The sequence below is a fragment of the Rhipicephalus microplus genome, chromosome 5 (assembly GCF_043290135.1).
Source record: "Rhipicephalus microplus isolate Deutch F79 chromosome 5, USDA_Rmic, whole genome shotgun sequence".
Taxonomy (NCBI): domain Eukaryota; kingdom Metazoa; phylum Arthropoda; class Arachnida; order Ixodida; family Ixodidae; genus Rhipicephalus; species Rhipicephalus microplus.
The window spans coordinates 180,354,201-180,381,325 of NC_134704.1; the positions used below are offsets into that span (position 1 = coordinate 180,354,201).

At 47.9% G+C, this 27,125-nt stretch overlaps 1 protein-coding gene across 2 annotated transcripts in view; it reads left to right on the forward strand.

The window, feature by feature from the left end:
- LOC119174080 (formylglycine-generating enzyme) overlaps positions 1–27,125 on the forward strand; it is a 184,317-nt gene that overhangs the window by 128,446 nt on the left and 28,746 nt on the right. The window lies entirely within an intron of this gene.

A 27,125-nucleotide genomic window follows, 5' to 3' on the forward strand; every position in this document is an offset into this window, starting at 1 on the left:
GGCCGGGCATGTAGCGCAACGCTTAGACAGGCTAACCGCTGGCCATTAAGAGTAACTAACTGGATTCCCAGAGAAAGCAAGCGGGTTAGGGGAAGACAGAAGGTTAGGTAGGCAGATGAGATTAAGAAGTTTGCGAGTATAAATTCGCAGCATCAAGCACAGGACCGGGTTAACTAGCAGAACATGGGAGAGGCCTTTGTCCTGCAGTGAACGTCGTCAGGCTGATGGAGATGATGATGATGATAATGATGATCTCCGGTGATATCCACATGAGCGCGTCAACATCTAAACATGTGCACGCGCCGTGATGTTATCACATCCGTCCTACATGCAAAGTACATACGTCGGCTCTTTCATCTCTGTTTTAGCCGCGTTCATCGCCCCCACTCGCACACTTTTACCCAAGTGCAAAACACAATGCGCGGGAAGATATTATTAATTTGGACAGTACTCAAAACATAATGGTGACGGCCAGTGGTCCAGTGGTGTATCCAGGGGGGAAACATCGCGTACGTCCCCCCCCCCACCCCAAATGTTTTTTCACCATGGCACATATCGGGAAAAATGACCATTTGCCTGCCTGCCTTCTTTTAAATCAAGGTGCCCTCGCCCTCTAAAAAATGAAATGAACATTTCTTTCAATGCCCCTGGCGATGGCAAAATCCAGTCGAGAATGTTGATGTAGTTGCTATGGCAACAAAAATAAAATGGGACTTGCCATCAAGTTGACACCATGATCGAGAAAGCTAATGCTAGACTTATGGACTCAGGATTCGACTCACTTGAACTCAGATTGAGCTGTCAAACTGAGTCTGAGTGAGTCCAGGTGAGTAATATTTTGCTGAATTACAATCCGGCTCACAGTCATTTTGTTGAGTCTGAATGCGTGTGAGTTTTAAGTGTAAAATATATTTCATGAGTACGTGAACGAGCTCCACACTTTTCACCGACCAATGGTGACGAGTAATTTTTGAGCTGTATCGCTGTTTGTCGAGAGGAGAGAAGGCAATATTTAGCTGACTTTCAGAATTGATTGTGAATTCCACACTGCGTGCTGCGCTATATTTGGCTCGCGTGTTCTCAGGTGCCTGCACTACCGATGGGCAGTGTTTTGTGACCACATTGAAAAAGTATTGCAGGGTCTCTTTAAGTATTTGTGCACAGGCTAGCCCAGACTTGACCTAAATATTCAAGTCTTCAGATGACGTCCTCAGTACGTCACAGTGCAACTAAAATAATCCCAAGCCACAATGTGATTATGAGGGTCGCTGTATTGGAGCACTTCAGTAATTTCGACCATCTGGCTTCTCACGTACATGTAAATCGAAGTGCACAGACTCCTAGTATTTTCGTCTCCGTCACAAATTTTAGAGATCCGTGTAGCACATTTGCGGAGCACCTCCCCAGAGCGCCCCCTTACACGCACACACACACTTTCTCCCTCTACAACAAGCATCGGAGGAGGGAAAGTGTCTGCAACTTTTCCGTCATTTTAAAAGCGAGCACATGACTATGCCATAAACCCAGCAAGTAGTAGTTTAAGCTTTTACAACCAAAGGCAAAGACTGCTTGAGATGAGTTTTGTTATTCGGCAGAATACGATAATGGGCTAGCTGGTTCGTGCATCTGATGCAGTTCTGGTGCTACAAAAAAACAAAAACAAAAACAATTAGGGTGCTCATTTCATTCTTTTTCATCTTTTACTGTGTAGTTTTTTGCTCCAGTACCGCACTTCAACCATTAATTCTGGGACACCATATCTCCTCTCGTTCGACTTCATGCTAGGAAACTGTGGCGGGCAACTCCAGCGATTTGTCATTATTCACCGATTTCACTAAAGCTTTCAGCATATATTCTTTTCGGTACCTTGACGATACGTTTCAAATCATACAACTTCACGTAATTTAATTTTTAGGAGCTTGTTTGCCAAGCTTGTCATGCTCGCATCTTGTCTGGCGGCGGCGGTTGCAGCACCTCCACATCCATGGCCTCCGAGATGGTGGGCACATGGCGTGTTTTTTTTTCAGTTGTCCCAACTGCACGGAGAGAGCGTGTTTCCAGAGGTTGGCGTGGTCCGCTCGTCTCTCTGCTTCACGGCGCCTCACAGAGAATCCAAAAGTCTACCGCGCTGTTAACAGAGCTTGTGTGGGGCGAGGAAAAAATCGGAGCGCATCTACGGAGTGAATGATAATAAGTGGGGCGAAGCTTCGGAGGGTTTTATTGGTAAACCATGAATCCTGTATGTCTGTCTGTCTGTCTGTCTGTCTGTCTGTTTGTCCATCCGTCTGTCTGGTTGTCGGTCTGTCTACCACTCACACTAGCGCCACTTGCTGTGTGATCCATGAACTAGGCGGTGTTGCGACCCGCTTTTGCAGGCACTAAAGATCCGGGATGAAGATGGTGAGGAAGGAAGAAAATGAACTTCATAGAGGATTTATTTACATTATGTACATAGTAACAGCTACATTAAATAAGCTCTACATTGAAAAGCTCACCATCTAAAAAGCTTCATGTATACATTGAAAGGCTCTCCATCTAAAATGCTCCCTGAGTAGCCCGCGAGGGCTGATTCGCGAGGGTTCATACTGCACTGTCCAATAACAGGTCCCACAGCACTCACAAGGGTCATTATGCCGGTACCGCCCCCAACATACGCACATACACAACCAAAACACGTGCATGGTCCCGGCGATGTTGTCTCATCCGGTGAATCATGCTTCCAGCTAGCGGGTGTTGCGACTCCGAGTCCTGCGGGTCTCAGTTTGGTAGCGGGCCCCTGTCCTAGGACCCATCGACGAACAAGTCAGAGGAGGTGCTCGTAATAACGACAACATGGTTAGTAGCTGACAATTAGAAAAGAGGTGATCGAGTGATCAAATACGAGAAGTCAAGAACTGTACAAGAGAACTGGTGAACTGTAGAACTTAAAAGATACAAAAAGTCTTCCGCTTACATAGCGCCGCGTTGCCAACCCTGGGCGCATTGTCCGCGGCTTCTGCTAATACGGCGCTTCATGGTGTAGGTGCTCCACCCACGAAGGAAGGGAAAGACACCACACAATGCATGTGGAGAGGGCACAGTCTACATGATGCCCAAATAGTATGGTCACAAAGGCACTGCACCGACGTTTCGCACACGTCACCGAGATTTCGTGCACGTCCAATGATCTTAGATGACCTTGGTTTTCAAGACTCTTCTGGCAGTTGGGTGATGATCGAAAAACCGGCTCCCGGTACACGTATCAAACTTGCCTGACTGCATTTGGGTAGGACAATGTAGTGGTCCGCCAGCATATTGTCAAAATGTGCCACTCCATTCAGCCGATTTTATGAAGAAAGGGGAAAGGATGATGATGATGTGTGGGGTTCAACGTCCCAAAACCACCATATGATTATGAGAGATGCCGTAGTAGAGGGCTCCGGAAATTTCGACCACCTGGGGTTCTTTAACGTGCACCCAAATCTGAGCAAACGGGCCTACAATATTTCTGCCTTCATCGGAAATGCAGCCGCTGCAGCCGGGATTCGATCCCGCGACCTGCAGGTCAGCAGCCGAGTACCTTAGCCACTAGACCATCACGGCGGGGCATGAGAAAGGCGGGAAAGAGAAGTGGTCGACTAATCCCTCGTCGCTGAGGCGGGCTCCCGCAATAGCTGCAGCAGATAGTGCTTTTTCCTTTCCTTCCACCTCACATTTCATTCCTCGTTGTTTGCTAGAAGCTGCGGCTTAGCTGCGAATATCTGGAGCTCGCTTCTCCTCGCAAGATGCAGTTACAACCAGTTTGGTTTTAGCTTTCAGCCTGAACTGCAAATACCATGCTGGTTTCGATATTTCCAGATCCTCGGTGACCTCGAAAATGGCCCAGCTGCCTTCTTGTCTGTCTCGAAAGCCTTGCATAAACTCGAGTTCACAATGGCCTTTCTTGGCTCGTGCGTTTTCTTTTCGCGAACCGGTTCTGGACCCCTTGTTCACGTTTTGCTGTGTAGGGGGTCCGTCTTATGTACAACTGACGCAGAAGCCTAACTTATGTTTCAGCCGCACACATTCGTACCATGCACCATTTATGTCCCCTATCTGTAGATCCTCTCACTGCAGCTACACGCGTTCAGGCGAATAAGGCAACAGGCTAGGTCAACATAACAACACTTAATTGCTAGGCGTTAGCAATAGATCGCCAATGTCGCGAGGAGATATTACAGGAAACAAGGGTAGATGCTTACTGTCACAGGTCCCGTCAACTCGGGAGGCAATCGCCGGGCTGATTCCAAGGGCCGAAGTATCGGCCCCCCGAACAGCACCACGAAAGCGTGGACAATTTAGAAGTGGTCTTTTTTGGCACGCCAGCGGACGCCGGTTGTGGCCCAAAGAACAAGTCCGAGCCAAGAGTGGATAAACAAAACAAAATTATATTCTCAATAATGGCAGATAAAAACGATACACAAATATGCACACTCGACGATAGTTGAATACAATATGTCACCAATCAAACAATGTACTACACAGTACAATCAGCCACACTCGAAACAACGGACACAGACAACAATACGCACTACAATGCAGTCGCATGCATCGAACAACCAAGACACTTAAAGACTAAAGAGTTCGAAAATTATTGAGTCCAAAGTCCTTGGAACAAAAGACTGAATGATACTCTTCCGAGAATCACTCTCTCAAAGTCCAGCGTTGTCGTTCCGCTGCCCCCGAAGTTTCTCTTCCAGGAAACCTCGCGTCTTCAATTGGCCGCTCTCCAGGCTCCAAACTTCTTCGCCGGAAACACGTCGGCTTCACACACGCAGCTGTTGCCACGCGTCCTCGCTCGATAGCGGTAGACACACACTCTTGCCTGTAGCTCAAATTGTCACCCCTCAGGTGGAAATCCTTTTCTTCTCCTGCTTTGTCACTACGGACAAAACCTTCGCCGACTACACGGCGGAATACCCTACGCGCTCTGGCGCTAACTTCCGTCTTCTCCTCATTTCCCATCTCCGCTGCTCGGTTAAATACCTTCCGCGCGAGATTCCAGAAAGTTCTCATCATTTCGTCGGCGCGATACGCAGTGAAGGCTGGGGAGAGGGCGAGACGGTTCGAAGGCCGTCCGCGACGGATGACGCAACCCGCTATCACCCTACCCTTCTCCATCTAGAACGTTTCAGGGCTTGCTCGGGCGCCGATGAGAGGAGGTTCGTCGGCGAACTCACGCTTCCGAGGGGAGAAGGACGTGCGCCCGGGGAGTCTTTGGATGCTTGTTTTCTTTTTTTATCCTTGACCTCCACGCGATTTGTCGCGAGAATTTGGCGACGCGTCCTTTTTTGAGCGCTAGTTTTGTGACACTTACTGCTTGGTCGTTTTCATCCACGGCTCGCATGGGGGTTGCGGGTTCGACCTCTTTCTTCCAAGGCTGTTGTCAGAGAGGCCGGGCGACCGTCCACACGCCAGTTTTGTCACTCCCTTGGTTTCCCTCTCCCTCACGAGAATACTACCTTTTCTCGCTGACGGGAGGGAAACCCGCTCTGCGTGCGGGAAAGGGGGGAATCGCGAGTGCCGGCCGTGCAGGTATTCCCGCAATACGGCTTTCGTGCTGCCGAAAAAAGGGGAAAGGAAAGCTGGACGCACATGCTCCCCCACATCCTCCCCCCCTTAAGAAGGCCCCCGAACGACAGAGACTGCAACATGATAATATTTTGTTATTCATCATCGAGGAAGGCTAGGATGGTGGGTTCCAATCTGTGCCCTCCTGCAGTTGGCCCTCTGCCGTAGGAGGAGCCGGTGCCCCCACTTGTCGCCGCTGCATCCAGTAGCCACCATCACTGCTGCCGTGTCCGCTTGTGTCATGGCCAGTCATTGCCACCGCTATCACCTCCTCCAGCGTTACTGCCCCTGCTGTCACTTCCGCCGCCACTAACTGCCGCCCTGGAACCGGTGCTAGTATCACTCTGGTCCGGACCGCGTCCCGTTGACCCCCGCCACTCAGGTCGTTGATGACGACAGAGAGTTGCCTGTTGGTGACGGTCCCGTTCAGCACTGACTTAGGCCGCCCTCTCTAGCATGGTCTGGGCTGCCGCATCGGGTCACAGCTCTACTGGTCTGGCGGGCTCAAGAGTCATCTTCAGCGTGCCCCGCCATGGCCTTGAGGTAGCAGAGGCCAAGGGTGCTGGAAAACCGTGGGTCGGCTAGGCAGGCTTGTGAAAGCGACTTCGAGGCAGCTGGCTCTCTTGGCTGGGCTGGCAGCTGGTCATCCTGGCGCCTCTTGCATAAAGGCCCGATGATGAAGGAGATGGGGTAGGTTTGGAAGTGGCGTTGCTTGGTTGGGTGGGGCCACGATGACGACATGGATGATGTTAGGGTGATCCGGTGAGAGGAGCGGTTTCCGTTTCTGAGCTGTTTTGGCGGCACCTTTTTCCCTTTCGACTCTTCATCTGCTCGGTGAAAGTCGACACAGAAATAAAAATTGGCAGCATATCCACGGAGTTAATGATGGAGAGTGGGGCGAAGCATTCGTCCGTCCATTCGTTCTTGCTTCCGTCCGTCCATGCGTTCATCTGTGTGACCATCCATGCGTCCATCCGCCCGTCCGTCCCTGCGTTCGTCCATGCATCCGCCCCTGCGTTTGTTCATGCGTCCATCCATGCACCTGTCTGTGTGTACGTTCTTCCATCTATTCAACACTCCAAGTACCGCCATCTCGCATCTTTTTATAATATATTCCCCATATAGAAGCACCGCCATCCAGCGGACATTCCAAGGACTAAACGAGAGGTGGCACACGCACACTTTCTTATGGCTTGCGCTTCGGGTCTACTTCCCACCTTTAACCACCTCAAGTTCATAGTATATACTAGTTCACTGTATTCATGGCACTGTGGCCCAACGCTCACTAAACCTTTCTAAAACCAAGGAGGTTACGCCCAGCAAGTATAACGTAGCAACCTTTTCCTGTCAGATAGCGCTCAATGTACATGCCAATGGCTGCTAATGGAAAATGAGAGACAGGAGAATTTGGCTTTTACTTTGTTGCGGCTTGCGCTTCGTATCTACTTTCCACCTTTAACCACCTCGAGTTCATGATATATACTAGTTCATTGTATTCATGGCACTGCGGCTCAACGCTCGCTAAACCTTTCTAAAACTGAGGAGGTTACACCCAGCGAGTATAATGTAGCAACCCTTTCTTTTCAGATAGTGCTCAATGTACATGCCAATGGCTGCTAATGGGGATCACAGCGTGCGCGTTAACTAAAAGCCGAATGCTCCTGTCTCTCATTCCCCATTAGCAGCCATTGGCACGTACATTGAGCACTATTTTTTATTGTTCAACAACGCACAGAAGAAATCTCTCACCGGCACCATCTTGGAGGTCAAAATGTTAAACTTGTTAAGCACTACAACGGCTACGAGGGATGAACAGGTGCCGCTATAAGGAGCTTCGCCCCTAAAAGAACAGGTTAACAATCGCACATGTGTTGCGTGCGAACCCTTGCACCCCACGTCGAACCCATCAAACGGGACCTACTGTGTATAGTTGTCTCTGCCTGTTACGCAAGAAGTAATGCGTTTCTGGGCTCCTCACTCGGTGTTGAGAGATCACTTGTAAGATCACTTGAGTAAGATCACTTTTGTAAGATCACTTGAGTCGTCAACTTTCTAAGAGGAAAAAGTTCCAACCATTTAGTGAAGTGATCCGTGATCACAAGCAAGAACTTGTTTCTGCTAGTAGTTGGGGGGTACGGGCCCATTACCTAACATGCCGCGATTTGCCAGGGAGTCTGACTGTTATTCGGTTGCATGAGGCCAGGCGGACATCCGTCCCGTGGCTTGACGCTTTGGTACACACGACATGAACGGGCGTAGCAAATGACATCGTGCTTTATACCTGGCCAGCTTTCGAGGGGACACAACTTAGCGTAAGTCTTGGGGCCGCTTGCATGCCCGGCAATGCAGAAGTCATGAAAGTAGTGGAGAAGTGCTCCCCTCAACGTGCGCGGTATCACGACTTTGAATGACTCACTTGTGTCATCGTTGGATGGGATGTACCTCAGCAGGATGCCGTCAGAATCAAGCAGATATGAATCCAGCGGGCTCACAGCACTACTAGCTGCTGCCGAGCGCTCCGCACCGATGGATGGATGGATGGATTGATGTGGCTGTACCCTTTAAATGGGGCGGCGGCTAACGCCACCTAGCCTTAATACTTAGTGGACCACCAACTAGTTTTATTTTTTATTTTTCCCTTTAAGTAGTGAAGTATTGGACTGGTACTTTGCAGTGAATGGTTTATTTTTCACTCATGCCTTGACTTTAGCCACCAATGAGATAACCTTCTTCTAGTTAATTCTACCCGCATAAAGTCTATTTTGCCCTCCCTGTCTCTAAACCCCAGTGCTTTGAAAGACTCTGCGCCATCATCCTGAACTATATGGTGAAGCCCTTTACAGAACATTATCAAGTGTTTGGCAGTTTGCTCCTTCTCTCCACATGCACTGCATACCGTGTCTACCCCTTCGTATTTGGCTCGATATGTCTTGGTTCGCAGTACTTCTGTCCTGGCCTCAAACAGTTGAGAACTACCTCGAGTATTATCATAGATCCTTTCCTTAGCAATTTCCTGCTTAAAAGTTGGATAGATCTCCAGTGTGGACTTCTTAATCATGCCAATTCTCCACATATCGGTCTCAGCTTCCTTCACCTTCTTCTTAACCGATAATTCTTTTTTGTTTGGCCCCCTGCTGTTTTCTAAGTATTTACCAGTCAATTTTCTGGTTCGCTTCCTCCATTTTGTATCGACAATCTTCATGTACAAGTAACTGAATACCTTCCCAGCCAAACGCTCCTCCCCCATTTCTCTCAATTGCTTCTCACATTTTATCTTGCTGCTAGCTTCCCTGCCTTCAAATGATGTCCGTCCCATATCGCCTTGTACTTCCTGATTTGGTGTATTCCCGTGAGCACCTAAGGCAAGCCTACCTATTCCACGTTGCTTAATTTCTAATCTTGCTTGAACTTCTGATCTTATACACAAGACCGCATTGCCGAACGTCAGCCCAGGAACCATGACCACTTTCCATATTTCTCTCACAACATCATAGCTATTGTGATTCCACAGTGCCCTGTTTTTCATCACTGCTGCATTCCTGTTACCTTTAGCCGTCACGTATATTTCGTGTTCTCTTAGGTACTCGGCCCCATTGCTTATCCATACGACCAGATATTTGTATTTATCTGTTATCTCTAGCGTGACCTCCTGTATCCTAAGCTCACTACCTTCGTTATCATTAAAAATCATGACTGCTGATTTTTCCTTACTGAATCTGAAATCTAACCCATCTCCCTCATTACCGCAGATGTCCATCAATCTTTGCAAATCTTCCTCGTTGTTGGCCATTAGATTTATATCATCTTGCACGTCAATGCTGGTAGTGCCTGTTCAATGAGTTTTCCTTGTCTGATGAAAGAGAGGTTGAAGCCAAGTTCACTTCCCTCTAATTCGGCCTCTAATCCTTGTAGGTACATCATGAATAACAAGGGGGACAGAGGACAACCCAGCTTAAGCCCTGTTTTACCTCTATGGGCTTTGATGCCTGTTTTTCTCACTTTATAACTACCTTGTTACTTTTATAGATATCCTTTAAAAGATTAGTGACCCCATCTTCCACACCTAGTGTGTCTAGTATTCCCCACAAGTCCTCTTGAACTACGTTATCGCACGCTCCCTTGATATCCAAAAATGCTAGCCACAGGGGCCTGTGTTCCTTTTCTGCTATTTCGATGCACTGTGTCAGTGAGAACAGGTTGTCTTCCAACCTCCTGTGTTTTCGAAATCCATTTTTCAGTTCCCCCAGCACCCCCTCATCTTTTATCCATGCCTGCAGTCTTTCCTTTATAATCTGCATTGCCAGCCTGTAGACTACTGATGTCACTGTTATAGGATGGCAGTATTTATGTCAGCTTTGTCCTCCTTTCCTTTATAGATCATGCTCGTCCTGCTAAGTTTCCATCCATCGGGGACTTCATCATCGATTATTGTTTTGCTCACTGCCTCTCTCAAAATCTGTTTAGACTTTGGACCCAATGTCTTTATCAGCATAATTGGAATGCTCATCTGGGCCTGTTGATTTTCTACTACGAACCCTCTTCTCAGCCCTTTCCCACTCTCATTGTGAAAATGAAGCCATTGCTCCACTTGATCTATCCTTGTCTATTGTGGTGCATAAGGCACTTCTTTGCTGAAATTTTTCTGTCACCCTTGTTTTTATGTATTCAATAGCTTCGCCCCCTTCTAGCCTAGCACCTTGAGCTGTAGTTATAAACCTCTGTTCTATGCTTGTCTGATACTTAGGGAGTTCAGATGGTTCCAAAATTTCGCAGCTGCCTTTCTATCCTTTTTATGTACTTCTGCCAGCCACTGAGCCCCCTTTCTTCTAATACTTTCATTTATCAGAAGGGATGCTTCCCTTCTAGAGCTTAGAAAAATCTCCCATTTTCTTTCGTCATCATCTGTCGATTCACCCCCGCTGCTTAGCATGTCTGTGTTCCCTAGAGACTTCCTGACGTTTTGCTATGACTCTGTTAACTTCCTCATCCCACCAACTCTTGGGTTTGTGCCTTCTTTTTTTAGGTGACTTGTCACGTGCCTCAGCAAGCTCTAGCCCAAACAGTCTAATTTGATTCGTATATGTCCACACTGTTACACTGTTTTATTATCTTGAGTGATTACTTTCTCATTTTGTTTAGTAGCTATTTCTATTTGCTTTTCTGAATAAAAATTTTTCTGTAGTTGCTTATCTTGTCTCCTTCCCACTTTCACTGCTCTTCCAAAACCTAGCTTGATACGTTTGTGATCACCACCCAGACTTTTGGAGCCACATTCATTTATGTGCATTCCCCTGAGCCTATCATACATTCTGTGTGACATCAGTGCATGATCTATCGTTGACTGCAGCCTTCCTTCCTTCTATGTTATTTGCCCCTCACACTTTTCAGTACTGTTGCAAATGATCAAATCATGCCTTTCACACATAGCCATGATCAATTTGCCTTTTGGGTCAGTATACACATCTATATCTTCTATGTCTGCATTCATATCTCCTAGTATAATTATCTAGCACTCTCCTCCTAATTCCTCAATGTCCTTTGATATACACTCCACCATTGCCTGGTCTTCCTCTCTGGCCTTTGCTCCCTTCCACAAGTACACCAAACCAAAGAGTGTCATCTGCCTAGCTACTTTCCCTCTTAACCATAAATGTTCCATGCATCCCTGCTTGACTCTTTGCCAACCCATACTTTTCTGTATGAATGCACCAATTCCACCCCTCTTTTTGCTGCCTTCTGTTCTATTGCAATATTCCCATACGTAGTCCGGATTGCAAGGTGATTGCTTCATGTCCCAAAGATGTGTTTCCACAACCCCATATACCACCAGCTCCTCCTGCCTCAACTGCTCTTCTATCTTTTTCCACTTTAACCTATTCCTGCCACCCTGCATGTTAATACCGACACCGACAGCAATACCAGCTGCCCCCTTGTGCGCGGTGGCCTCACTACTACCTGGCTCCCGGAGTCCGTCGAACACATTTCGACAAAATGGATCTTTCTGCTGAGCTTCTAACAGTTCGCTTCTGCTGAAAACACTCCCTGCACTGACGACGGCGTCTATGTAGTTCATGCTCTTACCTCAAACTAACGTTTGCTCCGCTGTTTGCGTTAGCGTGAGTGTCTCGCTCTCAGTACGCTCCAAACTAGTCTCATGACTTGCCTCGTGTCGGACTCGAGCACGCGATAGTGCGTCGGCCGCGGCATTGTTCTTACCCTTCCAGTAGCGAACGGTGAAGTCGTAACACTGCAGCAACAATGCCCAGCGTGCCAGGCGGCCACTCGGTTTGTTCAAGCGCCTCAACTACGTGAGCGTCATGTGGTCAGTCTCAATCACGAATGCGACTTTGTAGATGTAATAGTTAAACTTACGGAGAGCAAAAACTATCGTCAGACACTCTTTCTCGGTTACCAAGTAGTTCCTCTTCACCGGCCTCAACCTACAGCTCGCGAACACTATCGGTCGGAGGAAACCTCCATGCTCCTGAAGCAGAATTGCTCCTAAGCCCAGGTCACTTGCATCTGTGTGAATCACAAACTCCCTGTTCAAATCGGGTAGCTGTAGCTGAGCCGAGTTGGCCAGCAACTTTGTGAGGCGACGCAATGCGGCCTCCTGCTCTTGGCTCCAAGCCCAACGCTCGCCTTTCCTCAAGAGTTTTGTCAAAGGCGCCTGCACTGCCACGCAGTCTGGAATAAATTGGCGATACAAAATTATTCGGCGATGGATAGCTGACTATCGCTAACTATCCAGCAAAATGCGATCCTCGTCAAGCGTAAAATATGTTATTCGGGTCGCCGCTATCTGAGCTTTGTTTGGGTTCCGAGTGATTCCCACAGACCTCAGCCTTTCTAGAACGTCTCTCAAGTGGCGCACGTGCTCATCGAACATTTTCGAGTAAACCGCATGTTGTCTATATATGCGAGCGCGTGCTGCCACTTTGCATCTCCCAAAACATAGTCCATTAGCCTCTGATACGTAGTGGGAGCGACCACCAAGCCGAAAGACATTCTCCTGAGTTGCAAAAGTCCCCTGTGGCACGTGAAAGCTGACTTCTCTTTATCCCGCTCGTCCATCTCAACCTGAAAATATCCACGGCTAGCATCAAGCGCAGTGAAGTACTTCGCCCCGCCTAGGTTGGATACCAGCGATGAGGCGTCCTTCTTCGTAACCTCACTCAGGCTGCGGTAGTCTACACAAAGGCGATACCTATCATCTTTTTTTGGAACTAGAACTACCAGAAAACATCATGGACTGTTTGTCCTTTCAAGTACGGCTGTGTCGATGAGTTCGTCTAAGGTGGCATCAAGTGCTTTCTGTTTAGTCATGCTGATCGGTCGGGGATTGCATTTCCAAGGTCGTGCATCACCCATGTCAATTCTATGCTTGACCAGCGTAGTGTGGCTGGGACGGTCAGTAAACATTGCATCGTACTCGTACAACAGCGACGACAGCTGCACTCGTTCCCCTTCTAGTAGGCTCTGTGCCTCTACCAAAAGCGGGTGCACTGCCCTTCCGTGCAGCGCAGTTGATTGTTCCGGCGGGGTGGTTACTCGCTTTCTCGGCGCGCTTCCCTCCTCAGGTACTCTCCCCTCTCCCCGCGATTGGCATGCCTTTGTCAATGCGGGGCCTTCGAGAAAAGCTTTAGCACGTCTCGGTAACCGCCGTTTGCAATGTCAATCACAACACCCGACTTGGCGAGGAAGCCTCGACCCAGGATTAGAGACATTGACAGCCCAGAAGATGCACGAAACGCTGTCGCCTCACGCGTCTATCCCAGCGGATCACTATAGCCTTGCCATGCCGCTCGATTGTGCTATGCCGGTAGCAAGGCGGAAAATGGTGTTGCTTTGTCTCAAGCGAATATTGTTCTCGCGGACATCGTGCAACACATCGTCGCTGAATAAAGAAGCGCTTGCCCCATTATCCAAAAGTGCTACGAACTTCTTTCGAGCTATCGTTAACTCGATTAGCGACGCGGGCGAGTCTATGGCCTCACCTGCGCGACAGACTGACGGTACGAGTGATCCGAACGCATCGGTGGAATTACTCATCACCGCACTGTGCCTGATATGGATCACCGGCGGCGCCGCTGTTTCCCGAACCACGTGTTTGCTCTTGACCCGGTGTGCGGTCACATTCGCTGGCGATATGCCCCGGCACGCCCCACCAATATCAAGGACCACAGACACCACGCCGGCTCGATAGTAAGTCGCCTCCATCAGGTGGTCCTCACTATGGGTTGCGCCGCTCGTTAGGCCTTGTGTCGACCGCGTGTTCCTACCTTGGAATGTCACGCGCGGGAGCGGCGTGGGCCATACGGTGTGCATAAGCGTAGGGGTCCAAAGCGCGGTCTGACAGCTCCTAACCGCGTGGTACCTGCTCATCAGCGAATGATGCCGACGCATTACCCCTAAACGCTTCTGAAACCACTGCGCCGCCATTTCACACACAGCGAGGCTCGATTGGCTGCGCTGCGGGTGGAGGTGGACGATACGACCGCGCAGCGAGGATGTCCCCGTGTATGCGCTTGGCCTCGGTGGTGAGCTCTGCCAGGCCTGCGAGCTTACATTCCCTGAAGTGCGCCGCAAAAGTCGGGTGCACTTGACGCGTAACATGCTCGAATTTTTCTGCATTGGTGGCGTGATGGTTAGCGAGACGATACAGTTCGTCCATTGCCCGTGTATACTCCAGCAAATATTCGTCTGGATGCTGGGTGTGTAGCTCCAATTCCCTCCGCAAACGCCACTCATAATTAGCCGGTAGTGATTCGCTGCGGCAGCTGTCGTGGAACTCTTCTACCGTGCGTGCGCGATGTTCGATTAATTGGAACCATCGGGCCGCTTGCTGCGTGAGCGACACCAGGACCGCGTGCTTGAGAAGTTCTGCATCGAAGAGACGCGTCGCGTGCTGATAATGGGGCAATCGGTCGAGATACTCGTTGGCGCTCTTGCAGTCGTGGTAACCCGTGTAGGTAGGTATGCCTACTTTGACATGCGGTCGCACAGTCTGCACAGGAGCCTGTGCTGTGTTCTGCAGGGCGCTCGCGAGGCTTTGCATAACTGACAGCGCATTCTGTAAGAGTACGACGCTCGAGGGCAAACTGCGTCCCGCGGACTTGCCTACAGTTGCGGCATGTGTCGGAGCAACTTGTGGCGGCGCCTCTCTGTTCGCGTCGAGAGATGCCGGAGCACCATGCGTGACATTTTCTGTTGTAGGCCTAATCTCTGCTAATGCGGTCTCTGCACCATCCTGATCATCCCACGTGAAACGACCAAAATGCACACTGTCGGAAAGTCCTAACAGCGGCCCCGCGTTAGCCAAAGGATCGCCACCCTGCAACGCGACATCAGATAACATTGACAAATCCTGGAATTCTGACATGCCTGTTATCCTACATGTGGGGGAGCGTCGGTAGTTGCTTGCGTCCACAAAACTAGCCGTGTTGCCAAATTCGTTACGTTGGGCGCCTGATGTAGGAGGTCCGTCCTATGTACGGATGATGCAGAAGCCTAACTAATGTTTCAGCCGCACACAGTCGTACCGTGCACAATTAACGTCCCCTATCCGTAGCTCGTCTCACTGCAGCTACACGGGTTCGGGCGAATAAGGCAACAGGCTAGGTTAACATAACGACACTTTATTGCTAGGCGTTAGTAATAGCGCGCCAATGTCGCGAGGAGATAGTACAGGAAACAGGAAACAAGGGTAGACGCCTACTTCTTCGTCGTTGTCGTCCTCAGCTCGCAGGGGGGTTGCAGGTTCGACCTCCTTCTTCCAATTCCGGTGTCAGAGAGACAGTGCGGCCGTCCGCACGCCAGTTTTTTCACTCCCCCCCTGGTTTCTTTTTCCCTGAGGAAAATACTACCTTTTCTCGCTGAGGGGAGAGAACCTGTTCCGCACACCGGGAAAGGGGGGAATCGCGAGCGCCAACCACGCGGGTATTCCTGCAACACGGCTTTTGCGCTGCTGTAAAAAGGGGAAAGGGAGGCTGGGCGCACGTGCTCCCCCACAGCTGACAGGAAACCAACCCGTCCTGACGGCACATCCTTGCATTCAATGCGTCGAAATATTTTCATCCCATTCACAAAGACCGAAAGACTTCAATAATGGTGACTGTCATAACAGTCTCTCGCGCAGGGGGTGAAGATCTCGATGGGCTGAGCTTTGCAGCCACAGTTCGGAGAGATCAGCGTTGACGTCCGGTCTAGTGAAGACTGTCCTTGATGAGGTTGTGACCACCTGCTTCATTGTGTCTCAACAGACATCACATAGGCACATGAAAACCCAACCACTAACCTAGTGAGCGCCAGACAATTCTGCCAAACCCCACCAGGCATATTTACCCTTTTACAACTAATTAAAAGAAGTACACAAGTTATTCTAAATTCTTCTCTTACGTTTGAGTGAAACAGAACAACAACACTAAAAGCACACCCAACCTGAAACCTTGGATAGCGGTGTCTTCAATGCATTCACCACGAGTTCAACGAACTTTCCAAAGCAACAAAACAAAAAAAAAACCTATTCAATGGCCCTCGTCTAGGTTAGGAAGAAAAGTATTGCAGAACTCTCGAGAATGCCGTTTGCGTCGGGGAGAGCGGCTCAAACACTCAGCGTTGCCATGGAGTATCCTTCTTTTCAAAACGTATGTCAAATGTATACTCTTGCAAAGCGAGGTTTCAATGCAGAAGGCTGCCATTCTTAGAGAACAAGGGCAGTAGCCCCGAGAGGGGACAATTCTCCGCCTCTACAGCACTCACTTGGTAATCTCCTAAGCTAGTTTTTCGAGCTACCTTCTCCAAGCTTTTCACTCCAACCTAAACAGGATACTTACAAAACAACAAAAAGCTCAAAATGAAGAATAATTCTTGCATGAGCTCGTTTAAGCACAAAGAAAAAGTTCAGTCTTCGTGCCAGCTCTCTGCGCATGCGATAACCCAAGCTCAAACTTTACCGTTCATCACGTCTCTAGTAGGACACACCTTGACAGACTCAAATCTTTCACCCTTGATTCAGCTGCATCTTGTGACTGTTTGAAAAGACGCTCCAACCTCGACTTTTGCTAACGCCTAACGTTCCGCCAAAACTATCGCATGATACTTAAGCATTCTATCAAAACCAAAGTGACAGAACTAAACCTTGGGTAAAAGTCTTGTTTGGTTAATGTTACCTTATCATGCCAGCCTCCTGGATAAAGAACGCACTGGATTCCTTCAGGTGCGTTAGCTATATTCCCACTTATATAGCGCAGTAATATTTCACGACCAAAGGTACCCTTCCGTACCATCTAAAAATCTTGTAAACGCATGTTTTATTGTAAAGGTTCACAAAAACAACAAAATAACGTGTTCAGCATGAACCCTTTGAAACCAGTCTTTTTTTTGTTTGCTCAAACCTTACTGAAAAAAGAAAACTTTACTTCAAAGGATCAAAACTGGAAGAATATTCAAGTATATTTCTTTCCAGAAACCCTGGATCGCATTCTGCGAAAATATTGCAGGTGACCTTCACGCTTTTAGTCTCGAATGTCGCGGTCGTGTTTTCTGTCGCTTTCACGATCTACAGTGGCCACAATGAGCGTGAGCTCCTAGCGCAACTTTGCTATCTCGCCTCATTCGTGATTTTGGCCAGCTTTCTTCGTAACACCGAAGATTCCTGAAGTGTGGGGGAAAAACTCGCCTTTGTTCTTTAGTGTTTGGTTCCACCCTAAATTTAGGACCAGAAGCCTTTCTTTTAGGAACCTGTCGACATTGTTGTCGATGCAAACTTGTTCTTTTCGACCGCACCTTCCTTCTTGGGGACGAGCTTCCCTTTCCGCTACTCCTCTGTGGCCAATTTTCTTGACCATACGCCGCAAAGGACGATTTGTAGAATTGCCCGATGAACAACCCTTCCGTTTTTGCTGCGACGTGTTCTCTGCCTCCACCTTTTGTGGTGCCACACATCCCCGCTTCCTTTCTTTGCGGTGACGCTTACGTACAACCTTTCTTTGGCTGTTACAAACTTTCCTGGTTGTTTCATCGACAGTCCTACAGTTCAGGTGTGCCTGTGCACCACCCTTTCTCCAGCCTCTACCCTTTGATTTCTCTGCTCCATTGCTCTGTCGGGCTAATTTATCTGCGCTACCCCTCACAGAAACAGACGCTGGGCCCTCCACAGATCTGAACTCCTGGAAATTATTCGCGTCCTTCTCGATTTCTGGATAGTGTCTAGCGTCCGTCCGATCGTTCACGTGCCGCTGCACGAGGCATGTCTCTAACACCACACAAGCTCTGTTCATGCTGCTGGGATTAGACTTTTCTTCGAAACGATCCTCCACCGAACTTGTGCTTGTTTGTACACCTACAGCAGCCTCGCATTGTAGCTTGTCACACTCTGAGACATTTCCCACACTATCTGTAGGAAATACTTTCAACAGTAGCTCGCCCTCGCTAGCAGTACTGTCGGGTTTCAGTAGCGTCATGTCTTCATTACATTTAGGACTATCTTCGTCGTCCTCTATTTCAACATACGAAGGTCAAAGGAAGCTCCAGCTCATCAATCTGTTCAATGATCCCACCAGGGCGACTGGAACCAGCCTCGGTCTCACATGAAACACCTTTTGGACTTGCTACAGTTTGCATTCCAGCCACCGTTACGCTCTCTACATGCACTACCTTCGCACCATCGGAGAGAATTTTACTAACAACGACATGTTGCTCTTTCCTCTCCGCCGAAGAATCACTTTGGATGTTGCACTGATAAAGACACGTACCTTTCTCGGGCGGTACCTCACAAACAGCGGCTTTCTCGGTGACTTCACTCTTCACCGCCTTCGCCACTTCATTGCATTTTTCGGGCTTCACACCATACCCAACATATACACGGCCAAAGACGCCTCCGATGCTGTGCCCGAACTTCACGTCTCCTTTCAATGTTTTCGTCTAATGCTCGTATTTTAGCCTCGTGTATAGGTATCCTTTCAGCTTCTCTCTCGTCCTCTTCTCTCTGGGCATCTGCCTCTTTTCTTTGGGCTTCTGCGTTTCCTTCCTCAATGTCCATGACATAACCTGAGAGTTCCTCATCACCCAACCTTGTCCCGACAATCCGCTCGATCAGTCCTGTTCTTGTTGGGGAGTCCGACATATTCAGTTTCATCTCCCTTGCAATCGCTAGCAACACGGGTTTTGGCAGGGCTTTCAGATTCATGACTGCTTCCGTTGCCTTTATCTGTTCCATGAATGATTCCTGTCTTTCAACTAATTAACCCTGACAACAACGACAGCCCTAGTTTTCTGCCTTGCCTCACCTACCTCACCTGTTAACTTATTCTGCAAAAGCTTCCTTAAGCTCCTACACGGAATCCTGTTATGTCACTGTTAACCTTGTCGTCACCCACAGACTATAACCTAAACAAGCTATCTCACAATTATCTGCCTGACGCAAGTTATCTGTTAACCCAATGACTAAAACAGCCCTGTCAATGTTAACCTTGCCGTCACCCATAGACTATAGCTTAAACAAGCTATCTCACAATTATCTGCCTGACACAAGTTATTTGTTAACCTGATGACTAAAATAGCTCTGTCACTGTTAACCTTGGCGTCACCCACAAACTAGCTGAAGCAAACTATCTCACAATCTGCCTGACACCAGTTACACAATGACCAAAAAAGCTATTTTCTCTACCAGCGTTTACTCACACATTAGTAAATGCCTGGTAAAGTTTAACAGAGACAGTCGGCACTCACCCGGCTCACAGTCATGCCTCCAGCGTCATGCATCTCAGCAGTGTCTTCCCGTTGCCTCTCGCAGTTGATGACTTCGTGTCATCCTAGAAGTGCCGTTTGGCTGCCCCTCAAGTCGATGAGCTCGGAGCATCCGACCGTTGTCATCCAATCGCCTCTCGAAGTCGATAGGGTCGTAGCATTTGACTGCCGTTGTCGAGTCATTGCTACCTGGGTTGATGCCATCCCTCCGCTGCCGTCCAGTGGTTGCGAACTGGGTTGACGCTATCCCACCATTGCCATCCAGTTGTTCCGACCTGGAATGACGCTATCCCGCCGCTTCCGTCCAGTTGTTGCGACTTCAGGACCTGCAGGTCTCGGTTTGGTAGCGGGCCCCTGTCCTAGGACCCATCGACGAACAAGTCAGATGAGGTGCTCGTAATAATGACAACAATTTATTTACATGGTTAGTAACTGAGAATTTGAAAGGAGGGGATCGAGTGATCAAGTACGAGAAGTCAAGAACTGTACAAAAGAACTGATGAACTGTAGAACTTAAAATATACGAAAAGTTTTCCGCTTATATAGCACCACGTTGCCAACCCTGCGCGCATTGTCCGCGGCTTTAGCCAATACGGCGCTCTATGGTCTAGGTGCTCCACCCACAAAGGAGGGGAAAGACACCACACAATGCATGTGGAGAGGGCACAGTCTACAGGATGCCAAAATATGGTCACAAACGTACTGCACCGACGTTTCGCACACATCACCAAGATTTTGCGCACGTCCGATGATCTTAGACTCTTCTGGCAGTTGGGTGGGGTTTGAAAAACCGGCTCCCGGTACACGTGTCAAACTTGCCTGACTGCGTTCGGGTAGGACAATGTAGTGATCTGCTAGCACATCGTCAAAACATGCCACTCCATTCAGCCAATCTTATGGAGCAAAGGGGAAGGAGGAGTGGTCAACTAATCCCTCGACGTCAAGGCCGGCTCCCACAAGGGCTGCAGCAGATAGTGCCTTTTCCTTTCCTTCCACCCCACATTTCATTCCTCATTGTTTGCTAGAAGCTGCAGCTTAGCTGCGAATATCCAGGGCTCCGCTTCTCCTCGCAAGATGCAGTCACAACCAGTTTGGTTTTAGCTTTCAGCCCGAACTGGAAATACCATGCTGGTTCCGATATTTCCAGATCCTCGGTGACCTCGAAAATGGCCCAGCTGCCTCCTTGTCTGCCTCGAAAGCCTTGCATAGAGTCGAGCTCACAATGACCTTTCTTGGCTCGTGCCTTTTCTTTGCGCGATTCGGTCCTGGACCCTTTGTTCACGTTTTGCTGACAGGAAAACAACCAGCTCAATGGCACATCCTTGCCTGGAATGCGTCGAAATATTTCCGTCCCATTCACAAAGACCGAAAGACTTCAATAATGATGACGGTCATAACACTGGATGTAATGAGTCTGTCATCTGACCGTTCGGGCGCACCACCCATGTTGTTCAACGGCAGTCGCCTGCCAGGCGCCTCCAATGGCATGTGCATGGACATCTGGTGCTGATTTGAGCATCGGGGGCCCATCAGCCAGAGACGCACAGCGTGGTGGTTCGACGTTCATCTTTGGCAGAAACTTGGCATTGTGGTTTTTCCTGGGGCACACAGACGCTACATGTCTCATTTTCGCGCCGGCCCCAACAACAGTAGTGCTCCGTCAAGTAATTGCGACCACGCACCGCCCAGTACATGAAAAGCAGCAGGGTGTCTTCCCGCTGCTTCTTATCTCCACAATGAGGTGGCCGCCTTTTTTCGTTTCCGCCGTACGCGGCTAAGGGTGGCTTGCCAAACGCAACAGCGGGCACAAACCAGTTACTGTAGAACAAACCCACGACTTTAGGTGTCCTGCTGCCCCTAAAAAACGTTTTGCGCCTTTATTTAACCTCGCGCTCATTAAGAAATGTCGGGTCAAGGTGTACGAGAGACAAAGTCAATGCTGGGGCGTATATGTTCTCAAGTGGGATTGTTTTTTGCTTTAAATTTGCGCCGCCCATATTAGCGCATCTATAGCTGCGATGCCTCTCCAAAAGATCCGCATGTGCAGAGAATTTGCGATAATTCAAAGTTTGCGGGCTCTATAGCATGGGGTGCACTGACGAAGAAGAAAAAATTACAGCCATATACGCAAGTGAAGTCAGAAGAGTGCCGCGTTTTATGCTCACGGGGTGCACTCGATTAATGCCTTTTTGTTGACTTTCATGGAACTATAGTGCTGCCCTTCATTGTAACACGTTCTAAATAATTCTTGCAGACGCGCTGATGTGATCAGAGCTGGCGCAAAAGCCGTGCTCGCATAACGACCAATGCTTCGCACTCGCCGCAAGGCTACCCCAGTTTCCCTTTTCAACTGCCTCCTGTCTTGCCACAGAAGCGGGAGTCCGAGAGGAGTAGTGGGAGTAGCCCACCGGTGTCGCCCCCTAAGAGAAGTTAAGCGCTGCCTCCGGATACTAGTAAAGTTCTTTGCCTGCCTGCCTGCCTGCCTGCCTGCCTGCAGGCAGTCGCCATATGTGAACTGATCGTAGAGTTAAAACTGCTTATAACGATTTTCCATATAATGAATTCTTTGATATTAACCAAGTTTTTCTATTCCACATCATCGCTCCATAGAAGCACTTGTATTTGCGACCTCTATGTAACAGTGTAACAGTGGGAGACAACCTTGATATAATCAATTTTCTCCACGGACAATCTAGGGAATTTCGCTCCACATTTTGGCATTTTGGTACGAGCATGCATCTTCCGTGGCGGCAGCGCGCACGACGCACCAGGCGAGAGTGAGCGCTCATTATTTCGTGTGGGGCTGCACCCCACGAGCCTGCATTGCCGCCATTCTCGCCGCCGCGGGCGCATGCGTGGGTGTGCGCACTTCAAGCCAGAAAAAAAAAAAAAAAACAAGAAAACTACTTTTGCGTGTTGGCAGTGGCACCGTGCCATCTTTAGCGTCTCATATGTGAGGCGGTGCTGCATATAGAGGGCACTTTACCTGATAGTTTTCTGCGGTATCTGTGTCTGTGTCCTTCGCTCTTCATTTTCGACGCCGTCGGTGCGTGCATGATTTTACTGCACGCACATGTTGTGGCCCTGGTTAGTGTTCACCTTTGCTTTTTTTCTATTGCAATAGCAATTATGTTGACGGCCTCGGCTGGTTTTTTGCCGTTGCCCTCACCGCCGCCGTCATTAACTGTGTATATGTATACATATCTATATATATAAAAACTCAGAAAAGAAAAAAAAAGCCGCCCGCACTCGGCGTCCAGCTCGTCACGATGTTCCGACATACTTATCTCCCAAGTGCTTATTTGCCTCTCAATTGAGGGAGGGGCGAGGGGGGTGTTGTATGTCTGCATGCATGCGCTTTTCCTTTGGTGGGGAAAATCGTGCGCCTTTGACTTTGACCAAAACGATTGCGTTTAGTTGCCGAGCGCACCAAGATCACTTCGCTCACTGGACAGGCACCGTTTGCTAAAAAAGTGCGCTTTTCAAACAGAGCAAAATAATATCTCGGACACTTGTTAGTTTGCGCTCATATTTGTACCTGTGAGTATATTACGTGCCTTGTTTTTCTTTAAACAGTGCGTTAAGTATCGAGCGATAAACTTTATTAGTTTGCTCTCGTCCTGCGCAGGTTATTATCGAGCGTGATTTGTGCGTGAGCAGCGTGCTGCTTGTTTCGAGATGCTTGCCGTGTTCTCAGCATTATATTCCAAGTTGTTGCTATTGCATTTATTGATTCGCCCTTGTGGCGAATTTGTGACTTCTATTTTCTTGATTTTGGACTATCATGTTGTCACCGCCGAGGTGAAGTGAGATTAGGTGCTGATGGAAACTCTCCGAGACCACGGTGACGACAGATTTTCAGAGGTCAACTTGTCACGCGCTTGCGTTTTGCGCTGCGCCGTGAGTTTGCAGGCTTGTAGCTTTCTTGATTAGCTGATAAGTTCTGGCAACATGACGCTGCGTTGAATGCAATAGCAAAAAATTGTAATCCTATAGTAAGTAAGGCTGGCAGCCAACTCTTTTTCATTCGATATCACAGAACTCCTACAAAACGCTGCAGTGAGCCAATACGGCCGCTCGAGGGAGAAGTGCTTCTTTCACACAGTCCCTTCGCGTTTAAACCGCATTGACACTCATTGAGATATCAAGCGCACCAGCTATTGCAACCGTCCTTAAAATCCAAGTTCATTATTGTGACTCCAGTGAATCCCCCCCTCCCTGCATTGTTTCATGCTCGTTCAGGGGGGGGGGTGGTTTACTTTCTGTTTAAGCGTACAACGACAGTTCTAACACGCGAGAGATGTTATCTTACGCACTTTCCAGACCATAAGGATACGCCGACTCATTAAATCTGTGCTTCAGTACCACTCGTGTGCGTTTACCTGCCTGAGAAAGTTACGATGTTCAGAGGCATGTTAATAATTCAGACTTGTTGCAAAAGGAATATGGTGGCGACAAAAAAACCCACCAAGTAGTGTCCGTATAATGGTTATCGCAATAATAACACACTTTTTTACCGCTAAATAATTGTTTTGAGTTAGCTCTGCCTTCAGTCCCCCTTTTGTTTGATTTTTTGCATTTATTTTTCAAATTTTTGTATCGAACCACATCTAACTAAATCCTCTTTAGAAACGAATTTCTCTGGAATTTATCATTTTCTTTACATCCATGTTTAATTGTGCATGGCCGGTTTTGTGACGAGCACGGGCTGGTTACAGGCACATTTCGGTCTCGTATAATCGCTCATTCACACCGTAAGTTTTACGGTGTTTGGTCGATACGTCGGGCAATGTTAAAACAAGCATCTGAATATTTTGTTTGTTCAAGAAAAACTCAACACACGTTCAGAGTACCGTGTACCTGGTATAAAACACTGCACGTTACTTATCAGTGCTTATTTGCAGTTTTTCTTTCTTCAGTAGTCTACCTCGACAAATACTTAATTTTTCAGAAAGTTGTAGTTCTGCTGGGTGTGCGGTCCCTTCATTTAGATGCAGTCAAAACTACAGTAAATGAACACGATACTGATATTACCATTGTGCTGCCGAAACATAATCAAGGTACAGATCACAAAAAAGGAGACAACTTACCCAATGCTTGTATTCAGTCTTCCTTTGTGAATCATCTCTGCGCTGTTACAATATGAACTGAGGCACTTTCACTGTGAAAGACATGGGGAGTAAATGTAAATGGGCTAATCGAAGCCATCTACATTATTCCTGCAAAATTACTTATCACCTTACTTCAGTGACGTGACCAGGGCACTCAGTTATCTAGAGCGTAACTGTGCTTCAGTTGACCACCTCATAAATATCATTACACTATAAAATAGTAAAACGATGTGTCACCATAGGAGCACAATGTTATCTAACGACGATAATTAGCCCACTTTCCTCCCATACATGTCTGCAGCAAGGATAAATGCTGGAATGCCTCTATATTTCTTAAATCGAGGTATTTAGCACCGAGGCGAAATGGACCATCATAAGAAAAAAGTAACACTGGCACAGATGAATTGATAACGCCTTATAATAATGATATCAGGAAAATTCAGCAGTTGCCAAACTTTTCTTCGTGAATTGGACCAAAATAAATGCAGCAACAGGAAAAAGCATGCTTACCTTCAGTGCAATTCCAATTCGTATTGTGTCCAATTCGTGTTTTTAATATGCTTTGTAAGTGGTTTTAATATGCTTTGTAATTGCTTTGCGTAGTAGTTAGAGCATCCGCCTCGCATGCAAAAGGTCCGTGGTTCAAATACCGGTGCGGCGCAGTTCCCAACCGGATTTTAAAAAAATCCGCGTGGTGATCGAACTGCATTAAGAGGCCTGGGGTGCGGCCTCATCGGTTACCACCACCGGTAATGCACTCCTTCACTGGAGAAGGATTGGCCACCCTGGTGCAGTATCTGGCCACTACCTCCCACATGCATACGTCAATTAACTCACAGCCCTCAGTCCCGAGCAGCTGCGAAGCAACTGACCACGACCGCGGTCAGATCTGCAACGCAGCTGAGGGTGCTAAGAATCTCTGGATCTGGACAGGTCGCTATTGGAACCTGAACTTGGCAACGTTTAATGCTAGAACCTTATCTAGTGAGGGAAGTCTAGCTGTACTATTCGAGGAGCTAGAGGGTGTTAAATGGGATATAATAAGGCTCAGTGAGGTTAAGAAGACAGATGAGGCATATACGGTGCTTTAGAATGAGCACGTCCTTTGCTAGCAGTGCTTGGCTGACAAAAGAAAACTGGGAGGGGGGTTCCTAATTCACAGAAACATAGCTGGCAACATAGAGGAATACTATAGCAATAATGAAAGGGCGGTAGGTATCGCAATTAAACTGAGTAAGAGGTACAAGATGAAGGTGGTACAGGCTTACTTGCCTACATCCAGCCATGATGACGCTTCAGTTGAAAGTTTCTATGAAGACGTGGAATCTGCAATGAGTAAGGTAAAAACACAGTGTACTATACTGATGGGAGACTTTAATGCAAAAGTAGGGAAGAAACAGGCTGGATACCAGGCAGTAGGAGATTATGGCATCGGTACTAGAAACGCCAGAGGAGAGCTACTAGTAGAATTCACAGAATGCAATAATTTACGGATTTTGAATACCTTCTACCGAAAACGAGGAAACCGCAGGTGGACATGGAGGAGCCCTAATGGCGAAAATGAGAACGAAATAGACTTTATAATGAGTGCACACCTAAGGCATCATGCAGGATGTGGAAGTGGTTGGCAAGGTACGATGCAGTGGCCATAGAATGGTACGGTCTCGAATTCGTCTAGACTTGAAGAAGGAACGACAGAAACTGATACGCAAGAAGCCAATCAATAAGCTAACACTGAGAGGGAAAGCACAGGAATTCAGAGTCTCGCTTCAGAACAGGTACTCGGCTCTTAGTGAGGAAACCAACCTTAGCGTAGATAGAATGAATGATAATCTGACGAGTATCATTACGGAGTATGCAGTGGAAGTTGGAGGCAGAGTAGTTAGACAGGACACTGGCAAGCTTTCCCAGAAACGAAGAATCTCATTAAGAAGCATCAAATTATAAATCTCTCAAGTACAACAAACAAAATAGAACTGGCAGAGCTTTCGAAGTTGATTAATAGGCATGAGGTATGCGATGTAAGAAGGTATAACACGGAGAGATTTCAACACGCTCTGAAAAATTGAGGAAGCGTCAAAGCATTGAGGAGGAAACTTGAGATAGGCAAAAACCGGATGTATGCACTAAGGGACAAAAAAGGTAAAATAACTACCAATATGGATAGGATAGTTAAAATAGCGGAGGAGTTTTACAGAGAGCTGTACTGTAGCAGGGACAACCACGACCTTAATACTATTAGAACTCGCAGTAACCCAGATGACACCCCACCAGTAATGATAAAAGAAGTCAGAAAAGCTTTGGAGAGCATGCAAAGAAACAAAGCTGCTGGTGAGGATCAGGTAACATCAGATCTGCTGAAAGATGGAGGACAGATTGTGTTAGAAAAATTAGCTATCCTGTTTAAGAGGCGTCTCTTGACGGGAAGAGTACTAGAGTTTTGGAAGAATGCTAACATCATCTTAATACATAAAAAAGGAGATGACATGGACTTGAAGAATTACAGGCCGATTAGCTTGCTCTCTGTAGTATACAAGCTATTTACAAAGGTAATTGCTAACAGAGTAAAGAAAACATTAGAATTCAATCAATGACCATATATTTTTAGTTTAAGGCAGAGACTGCTGCGCCACACGGCGCACGAGCCACCTCCACTCAGAAACGGCTGCTGTGCCG